We start from the raw sequence: 21348 nt of genomic DNA, 5'->3' as shown, positions 1-21348 counted from the left end.
ACGGGAATCAGCAATTCGTGAGTAGGGGGTTGATGGACGAGAGACGCTGCATTGCAGCGTGCGATAAATTAATAATTTTAGTCCATCAGGGACCGTGTCCGGATGGCCGAAGTGGACAAGGCAACCGCTCATGAAAAGCGATAAATCTCCGTTCGAATCCCTGTCCTGGCATTGCATTACCATTATGCCTTGCGAGGCTGGAGGTCACGAATTCCCACCCATCCTCTCCCCTCTGTTTCACATAAAGTTAAAATACCATCACACACAGAACGAAGGTTACACAATTTACAGATAGCTAGACAGATAGACAACTTGGGTTACTTAGATACCTGACGACTACTGTTACAGGAAGGGCATTCGGCCGCAAAATGAAATAGAATTTTCCAAAACCTGAGTATAGCGAAGCTCGAACTGGAAGGGGTAAACTCTAGCTAATGGAAGAAGAAGAAGAAGAAGAAGAAGAAGAAGAAGAAGAAGAAGAATCGGAATTATTCAGCCGGTCAGTAGCAATTGTCTACTTCAAACCAACCAACGTTGAAACTTCTCCTTTTTATGTAAAGAATGACAGTGCTGGAAAAACTCTTACTTTATTTGATTTTCAAACTGTTGAGCAAAACTAAACGTACTCAGACAGTTCTCTCTTTAGTTATTCTGATCATCACTAAACTGACACACAATATTTTTGGTGCAACACAATCTGACTTTTAATAATCCCCAAAAAAATGGCCCTGATTAACAATAACCTATACCTTTCATGAATCACTTACCTCACAAAAATCTTCATTACTCGAACTAGTGCAATACAGCGAGCGCCAATACTGCCAGCTAAATAAAAGATTCTAACCACTGAAGTCACTAACTACTGATAGGAATAGTTAGCGAATGAAAGATTTTGATAAAGAACAAACAAATTTCCTTCTCCTGACGGACACACATCCAGACCGTTCACTCATAGTAATCTCTCAAAACTCAGGCATCTCTCTCCTCACATCCACCACTGCTGGCGGCTCACCTCCAACAGCCCAATGCTGCACTGTGTTCACATCCAACTTCCCGACGCTACTCTAGAGAATATTCCAACAATGAGTTCAACCAGCCACAGACTGCACACAGCGCAGTCAGCGATTTTCATAGAGAGCACTATGTGGCGTTACCAACATAAAAACCTTAACAGCCCACTTACAGCGTCATCAAACTGGCGTATATAAAGCACTTTCAAAATATATAAACCACTATCAAAATCATCACTCGCCAGTCACCACAACTAAGGTTTTGCATTCTCAGTAAATGACTTCGTCCTCAGTAGCTACTGTAACTATGCTGGCACGGTAGCTCAGCGTCTTCCGTCTGGCGAGTGGCTCCTGGCCACGCCCTATAACACATCTGCAGTTCTCATGGACGGAATATGAAAGATGTCACGCGATATCTGATAAGAATCACTGAAGATGTAACGATGAAGAAACAGATCTAAAGACGACAAAAAAAAGTGGTCTGCGTAGATAGCTGCCATGTGGAAGTACCGGGTTCGGTTCCCGATATTACCAAGTTTTTTCCTCGGTGGGAGGGCTGGTACGGGGTGCATTCAGCCTCGAGATGCCAATTGAAGAGCTGCTTGTCTGGCTAGTAGCGATTCCACGGTCTGTAAATTCAGCAAAATGGCCGGGAGATCGGTGTGTTGACCACATGCCCCTCCATGCCGTATCCGCATGACGCTGCAAGGCAGAGGATGACATGGCGGCCGGTAGACATCTCTGGGGCCTTCACGGCCTGGAGGAGAGCTCGTTTCTTTGTTTGTTGACTTCAACAATTTGCAACCACTCACTCACCATTCAGCTTAACGTAGACCTCAGGGTAACTATAGCACAGGTTCTTCTTCCTGCGCACTGAACACCATTCGCGAATAGAACATGAAAGAGAAAGGGTGGGAGGAGGGTGGGGGGAGGGGGGGTGGGGAGAGGTCTCATAGGTACAAAAAGTACTCTCAGCCACACACCGTAGGGTGGATTCTGGAATGTAGTAGAAGATGGAGACTGTCAATGCTCTGTTCCATGGTTTCATACGCCAGTATGAAGTCACACTTCAGAACTTTATCGGTCAGCTGAGCTCACGAAAATGGGGGAAGAGATTTCTCCGTGAACTTGAAATGTGTTCTCTATACAGGAAAGAGTTGTTCTCTGAATTGAATTTCAGAGGTACCAAAAACCATTTCATCAAAGAAGTGATGAACAATTTATCTAGAACAAACAACTCTGTTCGAGACGGGATGTCGACGATATGAACAGACGAGAACAACGTCTCCTTTCTCCTGCTGCGTACCAGACTGTCTCGCCTGCACTAAGGACTAAAAAGAGAAATGCAGACGGCGTCGGTGATCATTAAAGTTGCTGGATTCTTTCGCTTCCACTTTGTTCGTACTGGCGCTTAATACGGGAAATCATTCAGCGACTTTCATTGGTTACAGAAAAAGAAGCATTGCATTCATATGTATATTTAAATAAATAATATTGGAGCACTCATAATTTGTATCTGTATAAACGCCAAAGGTAAAGAACAGATCACACATGGCATATTTCACGGATAATTTTTTTGGTATATTTAGATACGGATTTATTCGAAAACTGTCCACTTAAAACACAATTGTACTAACTAGGAGAACGTTTCACACTAAGGTCAACGGCAGCACAGAAACACGCACTCTGTTACGACGCAAACGACTCGTTTACTGACTCATGTTTGATGAACAGTTTTTGTTTCTGTAATGGTCATGGTTACGCACCTTTCAGATTGGACGTGGTGAGTTGATGTTAGTCAAAAATGCCCTTAAGTCGACAAATATTCCATTATCAATGTCTCATTGAGTTTCAGGTCTTCGAGCGTCTTATCCTTAGCCGAATTAGAGGCATCCTCGAAGGAAAGTTCATCCCTCAACAAGCTGGCTTTCGACCTGGAAAGTTGTGCTGCAGTCAGATACTGAACCTCACTCAACACATCGTAGATGTTTTCCAACAGGGTAAAATAACAAGTGTTGCCTTTGTCGACCCAACAGCTGCATACGACACTATCAACCACAGGAAGTTCCTGACGAAAATTTTCCAACTCACCAAGGATTACCAACTAATATCCCTTATTGGTACTCTCCTGAAGAACACAAGATTCGAAGTCTCTCTCCATGGTAATAAGAGCAGATGGCGCATACAAAAGAACGGCTTACCTCAAGGCAGTGTGCTCGCCCCTGTGCTCTTCAATGTTTACACTAATGACCAGCCCACAACGGAAAATTCCAGGCTTTTCATCTATGCTGACGATACTGCAGTGGCTGCTCAAGAAAAGACGTTTGAAGAAGTAGAGGAAAAGTTTACTTCTGCGCTAGATAAGCTTGGCTCCTATTACAAAGACAATCATCTTAAGCCAAATCCCAACGAGACTCAGATGTGCCCATTTCACCTGAAGAATAGAGAAGTTCGGCGGGAACTGGACTTTACATGGCAAGGCAAACGACTGGAGAGCATTGTCTAACACCAGTATATTTGGGTGTCCTTCAAGAAACATTGCCATAGCACCAGCCTGAAAGTTAGTTCACAGAATAACATCTTGAGGAAGCTCATATCCACAGCCTGGGGAGCAGGTCCTCCCGTCCTGAGAATTCCGGCTCTCGCTTTGTGTGTGTCCGCTGCAGAGTATGCTTCACCTGTGTGGAGTGCATCCACTCACACCAAACAGGTTGATATTGCAATCAGTGAGACCATCCGAATCTTGTCGGGATGTACGAAGCCAACTCCAGTCGATAAAATCTAACCGATTGTTAGAATAGCACCCTCCTCCCCCCCTCCATACACTATTAGAAGGGCTGTTGCTGCTGATGTAGAAAGGGCTAAACAAACTTATGATCCCCGACATCAATCCCCGAACATCAACTGCATGATCAACAGGCTGTAGTCCGTCGACTGAAGTCGAGAAAGTCCTTTATCGCCAGGACTCAACCACTAGTGGGAGCACCAGGGTCTAACCGCATCACCAGGTGGAAGAGCAAGCTACCACCTGATATCCCTGTAAAGGAATAGCTAGCTCCAGGAAATGACTTTCCCTACCCTATTTAGAGATAGTTCAATCGTCTTAGGGTGGGCGTTCCTCTTTGCAAGACCAACAAGAGAAAATGGGGCATTCTTCCAGCTGATGGAGATTCATTCTGCGAGTGTGGAACAACACAAGACCCGAACCACCTGCTAAGTTGTCGTCAACTTGAACAACCCTGCACAACACAGGACCTGATCGAGGGAAACAACAAGGCCATCGGAGTTGCTACCTTCTGGAAATGCTGACTCGACACGGAAATGAATGAATGAGTGAGGTGGTACAATAGTGCTACGAGACACTGGATGTTCCTGCTGCGATGCTGCAGAAGGACCACGAGAATGTCCGGTCGGAAGAAGACCGAGGTGTGGACGGCCATGGCTACCAAGAGGGATGACCATCATTTTTGGCATATGTCTCTGGCGCAGCTGTCTGAGCAGAAGTTGGCACTACAGTGACGCAACCGACCGTCAAAAATCGGTTATTTCTAGGAAAGCTCTGGGCCAGTCTCTCTGTAACACACATACCACTGTCTCCAAACCACCGCCATTTGGGACCTCAGTAATGTCAAGCAAGAGCTGATTGGAAGGGAGGATGGAGGTTTATTGTATTTCCTAATGAAAGCTTTTTCTGCCGCGGTGCCAGTGATGGTCGTGTGTTGGTGGGGAGGAGGCTAGTTGTGGACCAGCAGCCAACCTGTCTGCGTGCTAGGCACTTGGGAACTACACCAGCAGTTGCGGTTTGGGGTGCGATTTGGTATGACAGCAGAGCCACTCTCGTGGTTATCCCTCGCACCCTGACTGCAAATTTGTACATCAGTCTGGAGATTTGACCTGTTGTGCTGTCATTCATGAACAGAACTTCATGGGGTATTTTCCAACAGGACAACGCTTGCCAACATACAGCTGATGTATCCCAACATGGTCTACGGAATGAGGACATGTTCCCTTGGCCTGCTCGATCACCAGACACGTCTGCATGCTTGGATTTAACATTCTGGCGGTTACACGAACATTTCACATTTGCAATAGCTTTTCTCCGGCTTGCATTGACCTGTGATCTTGACACGTTAATCAGTTAAACATGTTACCTAGACAAATATATTCCCGAAATTTCCTTACTTTATATAATTATTTTTTTATGTTTCGATTTTTTTCCATGAGCGTATAATAGAATGTCGCTGACATTGGTAGTGTGCCTGCTCCAAAAACGTAACAAAATTGTTTCTAGCTGTTCCAGATAATATTCCCTTTACAACAAATTTATTTCTCATATTTAGTGTACAATGTTTGCGTAGTAGTAAAACCAATAATACGTAAGAAATATAAATAATAATCACATTGGAGGAAAGAAATGTAATTAAGCATTTCCACAGTTCGTTGTGTTAGTGCTACACATTCTGTAGTGTTTTTGAGACTGTGTTCGCCCGCCGCTCCCCTCCGGTTGGACCGTCGCATGGCTGGGACAGGCACCGCACGACGAGATAAGCTGTCGCGTGACGCCGGTCCTGTAATTACGAGACCCCAGCCACGCTTCCGTCCGTCATCCCACCGTACTTTGTGAATTAAATTCGGGCAGGACTTTGTGGACAGCCGCCCTACGTCTCAAGCATCACCGCCACCGGGTGATTCAGCGAGGCTGCCGACCGGGGCTCGGCACCGGCAAGGCCTCGCTTGCGCCTCCAAGCACTGTGCTAGTCCCACGTGCGTGACGACTCGCCACCGCTCATGCTTCAGCCGTGTCACGTCCGCAGAATATGATTTCAGCTGATAATATCTTCAAAGTTTTGCATGTTTCTGATTCTCCTTCCTAGCGATAATTAACCAGAGATGAAGGCAGCGGAAGGGCAATCTATTTCCGAAGAGCTTGAAAGCTACCTGCTTTCGTATTATTAATCCTGTTCACGAGATCCCAGGATCATATGGAAAACTTTTCCACTATTTTGCCTAACAGAGAACGTTTGCTACATCAGTGACATGATAATAGCTGATAATGCAGTTACAGAAGAACCAAACAGTGGCTTTCAAAACATAAAAATCAGAGATGACTGTTACAGGAACTCTATCCTGACAGCGTCGGCAGATCAAATCTGCTTCTTTTACATTATTAGTTCTGTTCATATGATCCTGGTAGATATCCCAAAATCATAGCTGGCTCTTACTAAATTTAGCTGGTGTAAGTGATCATATTTCAGCTTCCACAAAATCAAACATTGGTTCTTTAAAATTCAGCTATTTTTTGGAAAGTCTTTCGATTACTACAAGCATATCATTTTTTCCATAGTTGGAGCTTATATTACATGGAACTGAGATGAAATATTGTTGCAACCCTTGTTCACTAAAGTACGAGCAGCCCTTAGCGGCTCGCCATCTTTCTATTCATGATGTCGCCTCTCCGGCTCAGATCTTCTTTAATATGTGACTTGTAAGTACTGCATCTTTTTCCAGTCAGTACAAACTTTAATTTTATTAGTGTATTATATACCTAATATGTTTTAGAACAGTTAGTCTAATTCTGAAGACGACGCTCATGGTAGCGTCGAAACCTGGTCAATTTAGACTTAATATTTGTGACCGAGGGCTTATTTGTTCTAATATAATTCTGACACGGTCACTGAACCTTAGCAGCTATGTTCAAAGTTTTAAAAATATTTATGTAGCTTATTTTGTGATACAAGCCTAAAGAATTACGAGTACAGAAACGAATAATCAATAACTATTGAGAGAGAGTAATCAGACCACCAGAGTCATCAGGGAGCTGAGGCCCTAAGCAGTTAAATTATTAATATTAGCAAAAAAATCTGCCACATTGGAGAAAATTTCTGAGCTATTTATCAGGCTAAGCTGATGTCATGTTTACAGGCAGCAAGTTGCGTTACCAAATGAACACAAACAGCACATGTGAAGAAGTGGCGTCAATTAGAAAAGGAATCAAGGTATACTAAATTCAAATCATGGCGAAATGAGGTAACTACGGATCAAGTAGTAGTTCGATAATATACATTTGCCGGTAACGCAGTGTGTTTGAGTTACATCCATGTGGATTACCCGTATGAAGCATCGTGGGAACTAACCTCATGCTTCGCTCTCGCGTCCGGCTCCATCGATCAGTCATAGAAAAGTGCCTGCTAGTACAATCTGTTAAAGTCTCTCTCATACACTCACTCTCTCTCTCTCTCTCTCTCTCTCTCTCTCTCTCTCTCTCTCTCTCTCTCTCTCCCTCTCCCCCTCTCTCTCTCTCTTTCACCGATCAGCAGACAGAATCCCCGTGGTAACACATGGAACGAAGCTTTTGCTAATCTCTATGGAAGTTATAATATTTGCGAAGACTTATATCCAAAGTGCCACAGTCGGTCTCAGCAGACAGAGAGATGGCATGGATCTGAGCAGTAGACTAGCGGCCAGTAATCCTCTGTACGGCAAACGAGATGACGAAAGTTACTTTTACGAAGAGAGGGTACTGACCTCGATGTCGAGGTTATTAACGCAACTGAGTTACTCAAGTATGTTTGATTTTCCTTCACAACTGTGGTCATATTTTGGAACTCTTTGGATTGGTCCGTCAAGTCTTGCATTGCGTTCCATATAACAGTTCAGTGAATGAAACCAGGGAGAAATTAGAAACAGAACTCAAGTTCGTGGCACGTGGAAAAAAAAAAAAAAAAAAAAAAAAAAGAGAGAGAGAGAGAGAGGAAACTTTCAGGTTTACCGACGATATTGTTCTTCTGCAAAAACAAAAAAATGGAAAATCAGCTGAGTGTAGTCAACAGTGTTTCGAAGGCAAATGAAGAAGGAAGATTAGGATTTTAACGTCCCGTCGATGACCAGATCATTAAAGACGGAGCTCGAACTCGCATCGTGGAAAGCTATGGGAATGAATCTCACTGCTGAACCATTAGCCGTCAGCCTCCTTCCCTCTCGCTCGCCTTCTTATCTAATCCTTTGTGAAACCAGAGAACTTTAGTTACTCAGTCATTGGGGCAAAATCAGTCGGAATTGCTGATAGGCACGTTTTCAGTGCCAGTATCATAAGCCAGTGAGTTTTATCTATATGTACTTTTTGAGACCATAATGCAATAACGGAAAAAAATTGCAACACCAAGAAGGAATTGTGCGACATAATCATAGTTGGTGGGTGTGTTTCTACATTTTTACACCCGTTGACTCTCCCCCATTCAGAAGGACTACTGTAATATCATCTTTTGGGCAATATTACATGGCGAATTCATGGTGGTTATTTCTTAGGTTATTCTGTAAAACTTCATCCGTAGGTGATACTTCAGTTAACGGACACGTGTTTTTTGGAGACCTGTTGTAATCTTTTTGTTCGTCTGGTACGCGCTTAATTCGACCGATACTACGTGCAGGTGGTATCAAATTTGTGGAGAAGGTATCGATTCCGAGGCAAATTGACCGAAACGATATGTAAAGTACTGAGAAACAATATGACCACTGATTGTACTGTCTTAATGAGGTCTGAAAATGAGTACACAGAACCATAATTACAAAATTCAGTTCAGAATGGTTAGTCGAATTTACCATTAATTAAAATTTTCAATTCAGTGAAATTCGAATCATGGAATTAAATAATACGGTCGCCAGTCCTAACGCAGACAGTTTATTTCCGAAACCAATTGGTTATCAACATAATTAAATTCACGTAACGATTAGTAACATGTGGTGTATTGATGACGTCCGTTATTATGTATGCTGGATTAAGTTCCCATATTGAGGATATCACTAAATACTTAGTTAAGTAAAGTTCGTACTCAAAACTTCTGAATTCTTTACAAGACTGAAAAACAAAAATAAAGAATGATGCGATAGCAATAGTATGTGATAATAGTGATACAGTGTGACCTTTAATGAATTTTTCTACACAGGCTTTCCAGTTATTTAAAATATACTTTCACTATTTCTTCATTTAAACATAACCACAAAAAAAAATCAGTAAAACACCATAGCAACGCTGGAGAGCGGTAGCCATGACATATCTGTTCAAATTTCGCCCCAGTCGTGGGGATCGAAATCAGGTTTGCTTTATACACACGCTGTAGCGTTAGTGCGTGTTAAATACCTTTGAAACTGGACGGGGGTGAGTTGATGTTAGTCGCCGGCCGAAGTGGCCGCGCGGTTCTGGCGCTGCAGTCTGGAACCGCGAGACCGCTGCGGTCGCAGGTTCGAATCCTGCCTCGGGCATGGATGTGTGTGATGTCCTTAGGTTAGTTAGGTTTAACTAGTTCTAAGTTCTAGGGGACTAATGACCTCAGCAGTTGAGTCCCATAGTGCTCAGAGCCATTTGAACCATTTTTAGCCAGTTGATGTTAGTCAAGTATGCCTTTAAGGTGACAAAAATGCCATTATCAACATCTCACAGTTTGAACGAGGTCGTGTCGTAGGGCTAGAAGAAACGGGATGTTCCTTCTGCGATACTGTAGAAAGAGTTGGCAGGAAGGTAGCCACTGTAGACGATCCTTGGCGGCGGTGGTCACGAAAATGTACAGTGGCAAAAAGACCAAGCTGGGAGGCGGTCACGTGGAGCTACCGAGGAGGAAGATCAGCGCGTTCGGCGTGTGGCTAAAGCGCATTGTACTGCACCTGCAGCAGCAATTTGAGCAGCAGTTGGCACCACAGTGACACAAAGAAATGCTACTGATTGGTTACTTCCAAGGACATCTCCGAACCAGAAACATTGCAGCGTGCATTCCACCGACCCCAAACCACCGCCATCTTTGACTCCAGTGACGTCAAGCGAGAGCTCACCAGAGGCCAGGGAGGAAGTCTGCTGTGTCCTCTGTTGAAAACCTCGTTGCCAGTGATGGCCGTATGTCGCTCAGAAAGAGGCCACCTGATGGCGTACTACCAACCCTACGTGTTAGACACGTTGGACTGAAACAAGACCTTGAATTATGGTATGGAGTGCGATTTTGTATGACAGCAAAAGCCCTCTCGTGGTGAAGATGTGTCTCTGGAGATGCCCTGGGCACAGTGATATGCGACAGTACTGTACGTCCCATTTTGTTGCCCTTCATGGCAAGCCATCCTGGGCTTACATTTTAGCAAGGTAATGCCCGCCTGCCAACGGTGAGAGATTCTAATGCTTGTCTTCGTGGTTGCCGAACCGTATCTTGGCCGCAAGGTTGCCGGATCTCTCCCCAACTGAGAAGTTCGGAGCTTATCGGCAGGGTCCTCCGACCATCTCGGGATTTTGACCATCTAACGCGCGAATTTGACGGAATATTACATGGTATGCGTTAGGTGTCCATCCAACAACTATGCCAGTAAAGGCCAAGCCGAATACCTTTCCGCATATCGCCCGGATGCAGACCAACGTGTTATTGGCTTTCTCTTCCTCTTGAATAAATCATCCAAATTTTCTGAACTTGTAAACAGTTTTAGTGTCTCTGCATGTGCATCACATCTACCGATTTCCGTCCCATTCGGATAATTCCTTCATAGTATGTATTTTTTTTTTTTTTGTCTTGGACTGTATAATCAACGTTATGGTGTTTACGTTGTGTGCTGTAGTCAAATTATTAGTGAAATATTTTCTAACATTCAGAGCTGTTTATTGTGGTGGGTAGGGCTCGCAGGTTTTTATTTCGGAGCTAAAACGGGTACTATTGTACATTAGTTTCAAGCCCAGATGCGTTTCAGCACGAGCGTGGAGATTCAATCGCACCGAGCATCGCGGCCGTTACGATGATATCAGTGGTAGGGCGCAAGCTGGTCGCCATCGGCGGCCCTGTTTACGGGATTCGGCGCGAATTACCGCCCCTGGAACTGGGCTAACCCCTCGCGCTGTGACGTAACGACGGGCCGCGGGGGAGAATTTTAATTCTAGCGACTTTTAATTTGGAACTCGGCCAAATACTGCCCCTCCTCCCCCCATCCCGGACCCCGGGGGCCTGACCGCTGCCGCGGCCGCGCCCCCTCGCTGTGCGTGCGCCAGTGTTTTGTGCGGATCTTCTTTATGGCGCACATTTCGGCGATGGCACACGCGGTTTTTCTTTCTCCGTCCCTCCCCCGGCGAGATATTCCCGCATTCCCGGCGCGAGCGTAACTTAGCCGCGTTATGCCCGCGCGCGGCGCGAGTGCAGCCGCCCCCTCGCGGCTTTTAGTTCACATTGTTTATCGGGGAATCCCCGCTGCGGGACTGGCGTGTCCGCTGGCGCCAGTGCTAAAGCTGTCTGCGTCAAGACCGGACGTCGGGCGCGGTCCGGCAGATGGGGCGGCCTCTCTGACTCGGACGCGTCGGGTTTCCTGACAGGCTGCCAAGGGGAGGATTTAGACGTGAACAAAACTTCTGTGAAATAGTGGATAAAAACTCAGAGGAACAGAGCAGAGCTTGTACAAACTGGTATTAACTAACTGGAATAAAACACTATTTCTGTTGTTTAGCGTGGTTTATGTGCAAAGTACTCACGTAACCTTTTCTTTGCTCTTGTGCCATATGTCTCGCGCTGCTCTTTATGCTGTTGAAATATGTTATTCTCTTGCAAAGCGGAGGAACGCGTTTCGATCCCGGCTTGTGTTTGTGTTTTCAAGGAACTCTTTGTATGTATTGGTTCAAATGGCTCTGAGCACTATGGGACTTAACATCTGAGGTAATCAGTCCCCTGGAACTTAGAACTACTTAAACCTAACTAACCTAAGGACATCACACACATCCATGCCCGAGGCAGGATTCGAACCTGCGACCGTAGCGGTCGCGCAGTTCCAGACTGAAACGCCTAGAACCCCTCGGTCACACCGGTCGGCTGTATGTATTGTATTGTATGTTAACCGGGGACCTAGAAACGACGGAGAGGCTCCGTCCCCGCCGCAGCCGCAGTCATCCACAACCCCACGACGACTACCGGAGTCCACTTCACCCCTCTGCCGCCCCACACCGAACCCAGGGTTATTGTGCGGTTCGGCCCCCGGTGGACCCCCCAAGGAACGTCTCACACCAAACGAGTGTAACCGCTAAGTTTGCGTGGTAGAGTAATGGTGGTGTACGCGTACGTGGAGAACTTGTTTGCACAGCAATCGCCGACATAATGTAACTGAGGCGGAATAAAGGGAACCAGTCCGCATTCGCCGAGGCAGACGGAAAACCGCCTAAAAACCATCCACTGTCTGGCCGGTTCACCGGACCTCGACACAAATCCGCCGGGCGGATTCGTGCCGGGGACCAGGCGCTCCTTCCCGCCCGGAAAGCCGTGCGTTACAGCGCACGGCCAACCGGACGACTGGCCGGAGTGGTCGAGAGGTTCAAGGCGCTTCAGTCTGGAACCGCGCGACTGCTACGGTCGCAGGTTCGAATTCTGCCTTGGGCATGGATGTGTGTGATGTCCTTAGGTTAGTTAGGTTTAACTAGTTCTAAGTTCTAGGGGACTGATGACCTCAGATGTTAAGTCCCATAGTGCTCAGAGCCATTTGAACCATTTTTTGAACCAACTGGCGGGCAAGGAACTCTTACTCTGAATGTCCTGTACATATAGTAGAATATCGTTCTGAATTTGTGCTACCTTTGAATATCCGAGAAATACTTATGATGCAAGTCATTTAATAAATTGGAATCCAAGTAATGAGGCCTATATGCTTTTGGTAATCGCTTGAGTTTGTCAAACTCCAGTGGCAGGCATTACAAGAGAGGCGTTATGCGTATCACGAACTGCCTCTGGTAGTACATGAAATGTATTCGCAATTACGAATACGGACAACTATCAAAAAATTGCACAAATGTGCAAATTTGTGCCGTACCGGGACTCGAACTCGAATTACTCACTTTACGCGAGCGGTCGGCGTAGCTGCTCTGGTTACACCTGCGCGACTCACAGCCAGAATCAGTGTGGTACATGTCGCCGTCCATGGGTCACAACCGGCACCCGTACACTATACGTAATTCTCACGCAGGAAATTGGAAATTTGTGGTACGTTCTATGGGGCCAAACTGCTGGGACTCGAACCTCCGACGGGGAGATCCGCGCGAACCGTGGCCAACCCATGCAGCTCCCATGCAGGGGGGGGGGGGGGGACATTTTAATTGAAAGTCGTTGCATCCGTATCCGAAGGGTCACTGCAGCGAACTTCTTGATAGCACATGCGCCGCAGCATTGTGTTTCTGTTAAAACTGCGAGAGCATGTGTTTCAAGAAGTGTCAGGCATCACTTTCTCCCAGAAACTATTTGCGAAAGTACCAAAACAGGCAGATCAGAGAAATCTGAGTTCATATCTGAAGAACTGCAGTTCCTTACATTTTTCACCTCGTGCCTCACGTAAACCGAAACTTAATGCTAAAAAATCAACCTAAACAGTATCGATCGCGTTTTCCGATTTTTTATTTGTTCGCAATCGGTTCCGGCCCTCTCCTCAGACCATCTTCAGGCTTATCGCCACAATTATGGCTGCTGGTGGCGGCAGACGGAGCGAGAACTGTAGAAATACCCTTGTCAGTGCTGCATTTCTACTCTTATCCCAATCCTCCATGTCCTTCCACAGCTGTTGCTCTTTTATCTGATGCCAGCTGGCTCCTCGAATTTTATGTCTGCTTCCAGCTGTGGCGAGGTCTTCAGTACGATCGTATTTCTTGGGACTTACGGCAAAAATGAGCTTGAGTGGTCCAGTGGAGGACTATTCTCATGTGTTACCACTGCAAACGCTCCAGATGCTTCAGCAGCCTTCTTTCCACTTCCATCTGTCATCGCACATCTGCATTCGGCAGCCCTTTCAAGAGAGCTATGGAGCCGTTTACAATGCCTTTGAAGGTAAATGGGAATGAAGAACGATTGAAGACCTGTACCGGCGGTTTGGAATGCCACACATTGGTCGAATATTAGGGCAGAAAAGGCTACAGAGGTTTGGCCTCATCTTTCGAATGGGGCCGTCCAAGGACGAGACAGAAGGATCGAGTACCAACAATCCTTTAAGAAGTACTCGCGACAGTGGCGGCAGATGTATCTGTAAACTGGCAACGATGGACTATCATCTGCAGTAGATATTCCCTCCATTGTGACTGACTTTCCTGTTTTATTGTGATCTATGTAATGTGCTCCTTTATAATTATTTTTACAGTGTGCTGTTTTTATTGTCCCTATGTAGTGCTTTTTTTTCTGCTCTGGTCCTTAAAGGATTGTCAACGATGTGGTGGTGGTGGTGGTGGTGGTTGTGGTGATGATGGTGACGATAATGAAGTAATTTATTTTGAATCAATGGATCCGTGGGTCTGCAGTTGATGCTCTATGTACTGTCTCCCTTTGGTTCAAATGGCTCTGAGCACTATGGGACTCAACTGCTGAGGTCATTAGTCCCCTAGAACTTAGAACTAGTTAAACCTAACTAACCTAAGGACATCACAAACATCCATGCCCGAGGCAGGATTCGAACCTGCGACCGTAGCGGTCCTGCGGTTCCAGACTGCAGCGCCTTTAACCGCACGGCCACTTCGGCCGGCTGTCTCCCTTTAAGATAATGAAATGATGACTTCCTGATTCCACTCCATAACGTGAACACACCTTCATTAATGATTTCTTATACTACATTTTCCACTGAATATTCTAGTTAGTATTCCTTCTCTCATCAAACTCCCACTGCGTATCTCCCATCGACATTTATTTATAGTATACATTAACCGTCAGTTTTTTTTTTCGCTAAAGCTTGAGCTTACGTCCCACATGACGCGACTTGCTGGCTCTCGCTCCTACACTTGATTCCCCACTTTCAACTGACGTATAAAATGCATGTGTGCTGTATTCTAGAAAGTATTTTCAGCTCGGCTATGCCGAACAAGTGTCAATCTCCCTGCAGTTACTGCTACGCTTACAGAAGGCAGTGGTGATCTGCAACTACAGCCGGCAGTGGTAACGTGGGAGAAACTGAGAGGTGAGACCAAGAGCACGAACTGACAAAGATGAAAGAATAGTAGAAACATAAACACTCTTTCCTTGGATGCTATCGACTACAGTTCCATCTCTGGAACTGTCTGGTTGGCTCACTCAGATGGAGCAGCTGTAGACTGCTCTTACCTTCAACGATGGACTTTTTCCGGTCCCGTCGCGGTTTCTAGAGACACACTGGTATCAATTATGCTGTAATGATAGATTCCTCTCTCTCGAATTCATAACTCAGTGGTCTTCCATATCTGGGAAAACTGAGCAACGATTTTCATGCAGAGATCCCCACTGATCCCAGAGAGAAGTAAGAACAGTCAGCCCCATCCACAGCAAACTTAGTACAAACGACAATTTATTATTTATACCACAAAATGAATGAAACCCCCCCTCGTGATGACACATAAGATGAGCACGCTTCGGATGGTTCCATGGTGTTCACAGAACTCTGTCACAGGCCCCTAGCTGCCTGTTATCAATTCAGAAGAGATGGACAAGACAGATCGTAGCTTATAAAACTACATATTTTATTGAACAGCACATTCTCTCTGAATAAGTCGTAGATGTGCCGAAGCTGAGGCGGTAGATTCCGACCATTGATGCGGAACTCCGCATTTTTGCGCTCCTCAACTCTCCGCTGTCCTATAACCCTCGTAGGACCAGATTTTTGTGCAGTCTCTCTGCACCACCTGCATACTTCGCGTATGGTTGCTTATTCCCACATACAGAAAATACGCTACAAAATATCAGTGTTGATTCCCTGTTCTCTGGGATACGAATTTTTCCGAACACTTTCTCAACCGACTGCAGTACGGGTGTACGTACAGTAAGAGACGTAGCCATCTCGGGTTTCAGTGTTAACCTTACAGCAAACACACAGGGTGTACAAAAATATGGGAACACCAGAAACACAACACATTACCATGCGCAGTTCGGTGTTGAAAAATCGTCGGCATTCAAAACAGCTTCCATCCGTCTCGAAATGAATAAATGCAAGTCCTCTACGGTTTTGAAGGAAATCTTGCATCATTGTTCAGGTAATGATAACGAAGGTTGATGCTGATCACGCATCCTTGTCTCCAAAGTAAATCCAAAAGGCTCAATAATTTTTAGATCTGCTGACTGTGGTGGCCAATGAAGAAGCGACAGATTGTTCTCGTGCTCACAAAAGCAGTCCTGGACGATGCGAGTTGTGTGAACAGCGACGTAGTCGTCTTGAAATACGGCATCACCATTGCAGATCAGTTAACCGTGTGGCGAAACTGGTCAGCCAAAATGGTCCGATAACCCTTGACATTAATGCGACCTTGCAGATTAACCATGGGGCCTATACATACCACGATGTGGCCGCACAGCTCACCACCGAACCTCGCCGTATTTCACTCTTAGTGCATAAACTCGACCAGAAGTTGAAAAGAGTGCGAGGAAAGACTCATCCGACCAAATGATTTTCTTCCAGAGCTTCACAGCCCATAGTTCATGGCTTCAACGGCACATTTTCCTGTAAAGGGCGTTCGCCTCACTTACGAGTGATACTAGAATTACAGCTCGGTCTGTAATTTCCTGCGTATGGAACTCACTTCGTTTGGTTTTTATTCTCAGAAGGTTCGCGAGTGCAACACTCAGTTCTGCAATGACTTTTGCAGCTGTCGTCCTCTTATTTCTCATCGCAATCTGTTTCAATGACTGTTCATCACGATCATTCAGTACACAGTTTTGTCCGCATTGTGACTCTAGCGGATGATATTTTTCCACTTTACCTATGTGCGGCTTATACACTACTGGCCATTAAAATTGCTACACCAAGAAGAAATGCAGATGATAAATGGGTATTCATTAGACAAATATATTATACTAGAACTGACATGTGATTACGTTTTCACGCAATTTGGGTGCATAGATCCTGAGAAATCAGTGCCCAGAACAACTACCTCTGGCCGTAATAACGGCCTTGGTACGCGTAGGCATTGAGTCAAACAGAGCTTGGGTGGCGTGTACGGGTACAGCTGCCCATGCAGCTTCAACACGATACCACAGTTCATCAAGAGTAGTGACTGGCGTATTGTGACGAACCAGTTACTCGGCCACCATTGACCAGACGTTTTCACTTGGTGAGAGATCTGAAGAATGTGCTGGCCAGGGCAGCAGTCGAACATTTTGTGTATCCGGAAGGGCCCGTACATGACATGCAACATGCGGTCGTGCAATATCCTGCTGAAATGTAGGGTTTCGCAGGGATCGAATGAAGGGTAGAGCCACGGGGCGTAACACATCTGAAATGTAACGTCCACTGTTCAGAGTGCCGTCAATGCAAATAAGGCATCCTTGTCCGACAGCTGTCATTGTTGACCGCGCCGAATGCAAAAAAAGTGACGTACAAATCCTCCCCTAATAACAAGATCAAGATTGCCTCGTACTACCATTACAGAAAAGGGTGGGGGGGGGGGGGGGGGGAGAGCGAGGGGGCAGGGCAAACGGTTAAGGCTATCACCAGACAACTGAAGAAGTATTGTAGGAAATTAAGCATTGCACCACTATGAAATTAACGTGTAGCACACATGAGCAGTTCTCGTCACGACAGCGCGTTTATCTCAGCCACGCCAGCTGCCACGTCCTTGCGGCGCCAACTTGTTAGCGTCCCCACAAATCATTGCCGCTGCCGCCGCGGTAATTTTTCCCGTGTCTCGTGGTCGTAATTGGGCGATCAGGCGCAGTTAGTCGCCCAAACCGAGAGCGGCGGCTGGAGCGCTCGGCGCCTGCTTAATGCCGCACTTGGAAGCCGGCCACGGCGGCTCGGAACGCGCGCAGCAGTCGTAACAAGCGATTAAGCGCTCCATCTTTTCCCGTTTATTCGACGCCACAGACCTCCGGAGGGGGGTTTCTCACAGATGTTGCCTCTGGCGATGCTATCGGGCGCTGGCCGGGTGTGGGAGCGAACGCAGAGATACACATCTGTGCGCCCGTCTGTCACGTCGGCATGCCGTGCATCCCTCTAACAGTCAGCACGCATTTCCGGAACGCACCACGCATCTTAGTTCTCTTTCTTTCTTTCTTCTTCCTCTCTTACTTTTGACTATTTTCCGTTAAAAGTCTTTTGCCTTGGCTCTCGAGGTGTACCAATTCTGTTGAACTTCAAAATGGGGAATCATACAGTTTTAATCGTCACCTCGAAAAAATAAAATTACGTAATTATATTTTTGTTAGTAATTCATAAAATAATCAGGAGACAGAGAAAAGTGATCTAAGTATTTTCAAAAAGTTTCTTAATGAATTTTGTACAACAATAATAATAATATAATAACGTCCAGAATGAGATTTTCACTCTGCAGCGGAGTGTGCGCTGATATGAAACTTCCTGGCAGATTAAAACTGCGTGCCCGACCGAAACTCGAACTCGGGACCTTTGCCTATCGCGGGCAAGTGCTCTACCATTTTTTTTTTTTTTTTTTTTTTTTTTTTTACTAATGAACCGCTGCAGGAGCAGGACCATGGGTAGGGCAGGGGTCGACACCCGAAGCCTGGCCATCCCGCCGCCACGCCCAAGCAACGTGTTCGAGTTCGAGGATCGAAGGATCAGGAAGAGGGGAAGAGGATGGAGTGGGTTTGTCGATGTTGTTCTTTTTATTTTACTGTGTGCCTGACCGAGACCCGAACTCGGGACCTTTGCCTTTCGCGGGCAAGTGCTCTACCAACTGAGCTACCGAAGCACAGATTTTCATTCCAGGGAAGACTTGAACCAAGGACCTCTCGTTCAGCAGCTGCTCACTTTACCACGGGACCACGACGCTCCTACCGAAGCACGACTCACGCCCGGACTCACAGCTTTACTTCTGCCAGTCCCGAGTTCGAGTCTCGGTCGGGCACGCAGTTTTAATCTGCCAGGGAGTTTCATATAATAACGTCGTTTGACGAGGGCCTCCCTTCGGGTACACCGTTCGCCTGGTGCAAGTCTTTCGATTTGACGCCACTGCGGCGACTTGCGCGTTGATGGGGATGAAATGATGATCATTAGGACATCAGAACACCCAGTCCCTGAGCGGAGAAAATCTCCGACCCAACCGGGAATCGAACCCGGGCCCTTAGGATTGATATTTTGTCGCGCTGTCCACTTTACATTTTGTGCTTTGTTGATCGTTGAGTTTGGTTGTTGCGGACGTCACATGTCATCCGTTAAAGTTCGTTTGTCGATCCTTGCACTCAGTTTTTTTATTACAGAGGCCAACCAGCTCTCTGACCGAACACGCTGAGCTACCGTGCTGGCTGGCCACTCAGCTACAGGGGGCGGACATTTTCAACAATATCTTTTATTAATGAAATGTATTCGCATTTGCATGTATGGGCAACCATTAGCTGTGTAACGGAATGACGGCAATGTAAATTTGTACCGGGATGGACCTCGAACCCGAATTTCCCGCTTATCGCAATCGGAAGGCTATTCAATCACGCTTCACGGCCAAAAACTTCCATATGCCTTATTTTGTGTCTAACGCCATTAGTTGATTCTTCTCAGACATTAACTTCCGCTTGGCCATCTTTAAACTTTGTTTTCAAGATTGTCTTTTAACGTGTCTTCTTCATGCTTCTTGATCTCATCTTTCACGCTCTTTCTCAGAGCCTTGCACTGTTCTGTATATTGTATATTATCTTTGTCTGCTTTTATTTTCAGTTTTCTTCTGTTTCTTATCTTTCTGTCAGTTTCTTTGTTGGTTTTGCGAGTTACACAAGCCGCCCCCTTCTGCAGCAGATTGGTATTTTTGTTATTGCTTCACATCTCTTAATCTTCTCATAATTTTTTCCTGAAATTCCTCTTCGAGACTTCTGAAATTCAGATTTTTTCTTTTTCCTTTAATTAGCTTGTGGTGTGCGCACTGTAAGACCTTCGGTGGTGGTGGTGGTTAGTGGTTAACGTCCCGTCGACAACGAGGTCATTAGAGACGGAGCGCCAGCTCGAGTGAGGGAAGGATTGGGAAGGAAATCGGCCGTGCCCTTTCAAAGGAACCATCCCGGCATTTGCCTGAAACGATTTAGGCAAATCACGGAAAACCCAAATCAGGATGGCCGGAGACGGGATTGAACCGTCGTCCTCCCGAATGCGAGTCCAGTGTGCTAACCACTGCACCACCTCGCTCGGTAAGACCTTCGATACACTCACCATGAGATTATTTGACTTGTCGCTCTAAAGAAGTAGGCGAGTGTCAGCAATATGTCTCGTGGTCTTATCGTGGCGTGTTCATCTTCTGCCGTTAGGTCAGACGATAGAAATGCCACTTGCACGCTTAGAGTAGCAGATTGAGGGGGGACCAACTTTAAACAGAACTTGATTAATTTTCACACACATTTATTAAAATAACAAAAAGCATAGACATTACGTAACTTGATTCTGGATGCCGTTTACAATTGACCATCTGAAGTTCCTTTGGTGTTGGTACATTAATCTTATTCTCACATATCTCTGATACTTGACAAAGTGTCTATTCATTTATCTTCATGGCTATGTACAGGATTATGGTAATCTTATTAGGTGCAGACTGAAACTTGACTATAGACTGGTACAGACAAATGCAGACTGGTACAGACTGGTGCAGACAAATGCAGACTGGTACAGACTTGTGCAGACCAATGCAGACTGACTAATCGGAGGTCTGTACACTCGTTATAATACCTCGCGCGTTCAGGTATCACTGCATGAGTGTGATCCGCGAGGAGAAAAGGTTCTGTGTTAGCAGCAATCTCATTGGCTGCGTTACATATTAATACACGGATCGGCGGAAGCAGAATTTGGTCCATCTCTAAGGCAGCGCCATCTCGTAGTGCGGAGACGGACGAGCGCTGCGCCTGCGCTGGTGTGCTTAGCGGGGCGCGGTCTAGTGTGAAAGTTGTGTACGTGCTGACTATGCGGAACTATGTACACAACATAGCTTCAGTCTTTTATCTTTTGTATTTGGTTCAAATCTTGCTCATGTTAATCGATGATCCCTGTTCGCATTACACCTGTTCAGTGCAGAGACTTCTTTAACGTTTTGTGGCCTGTTGGCAAGAATGAAGTCTATTTCACTTTTCACTTTAAAGTTAGGGCTCCTCCATTTGTAATCAGGATGCTTCTTGAAGAACGCATTCATAATAAGTGTTTTCATGCATTCTGCAAATTGAACCAGTCTCTCATCTCTGTGGTCTTTTTTATCTATTCCAAGGTTGCCAATAACTGAATGACCTACCTTGTACGTTCCAACTTTCGCATTAAAGTCACCAATTTATAAAAACAGTCTCTCCCTTTTTCACAGGTTTCTATCAGCCACTCATAGAAGGATTCTGTCTCCTTATCCGAGTGAGTGGAAGTATGTGCCTATACTCCAACTATTTGCATTTTATACCTTTATGATATTTTGGGGACCAAACGTGGAATT

The 21348-nt window shown here is 45.8% G+C and overlaps 1 non-coding gene across 1 annotated transcript; it reads right to left on the bottom strand.

The window, feature by feature from the left end:
- Positions 1-19999: 19999 nt before the first annotated feature.
- Positions 20000-20072, bottom strand: Trnaa-cgc. Its single transcript has one exon. It is a non-coding gene; the product is annotated as a tRNA-Ala (tRNA).
- Between the last annotated feature and the right edge of the window lie 1276 nt (positions 20073-21348).

Source organism: Schistocerca americana, chromosome 8 (genome assembly GCF_021461395.2).
Source record: "Schistocerca americana isolate TAMUIC-IGC-003095 chromosome 8, iqSchAmer2.1, whole genome shotgun sequence".
Classification (NCBI taxonomy): domain Eukaryota; kingdom Metazoa; phylum Arthropoda; class Insecta; order Orthoptera; family Acrididae; genus Schistocerca; species Schistocerca americana.
Note: the sequence above shows the minus strand (reverse complement) of the source record. Positions and strands in the feature narration are given on the sequence as shown.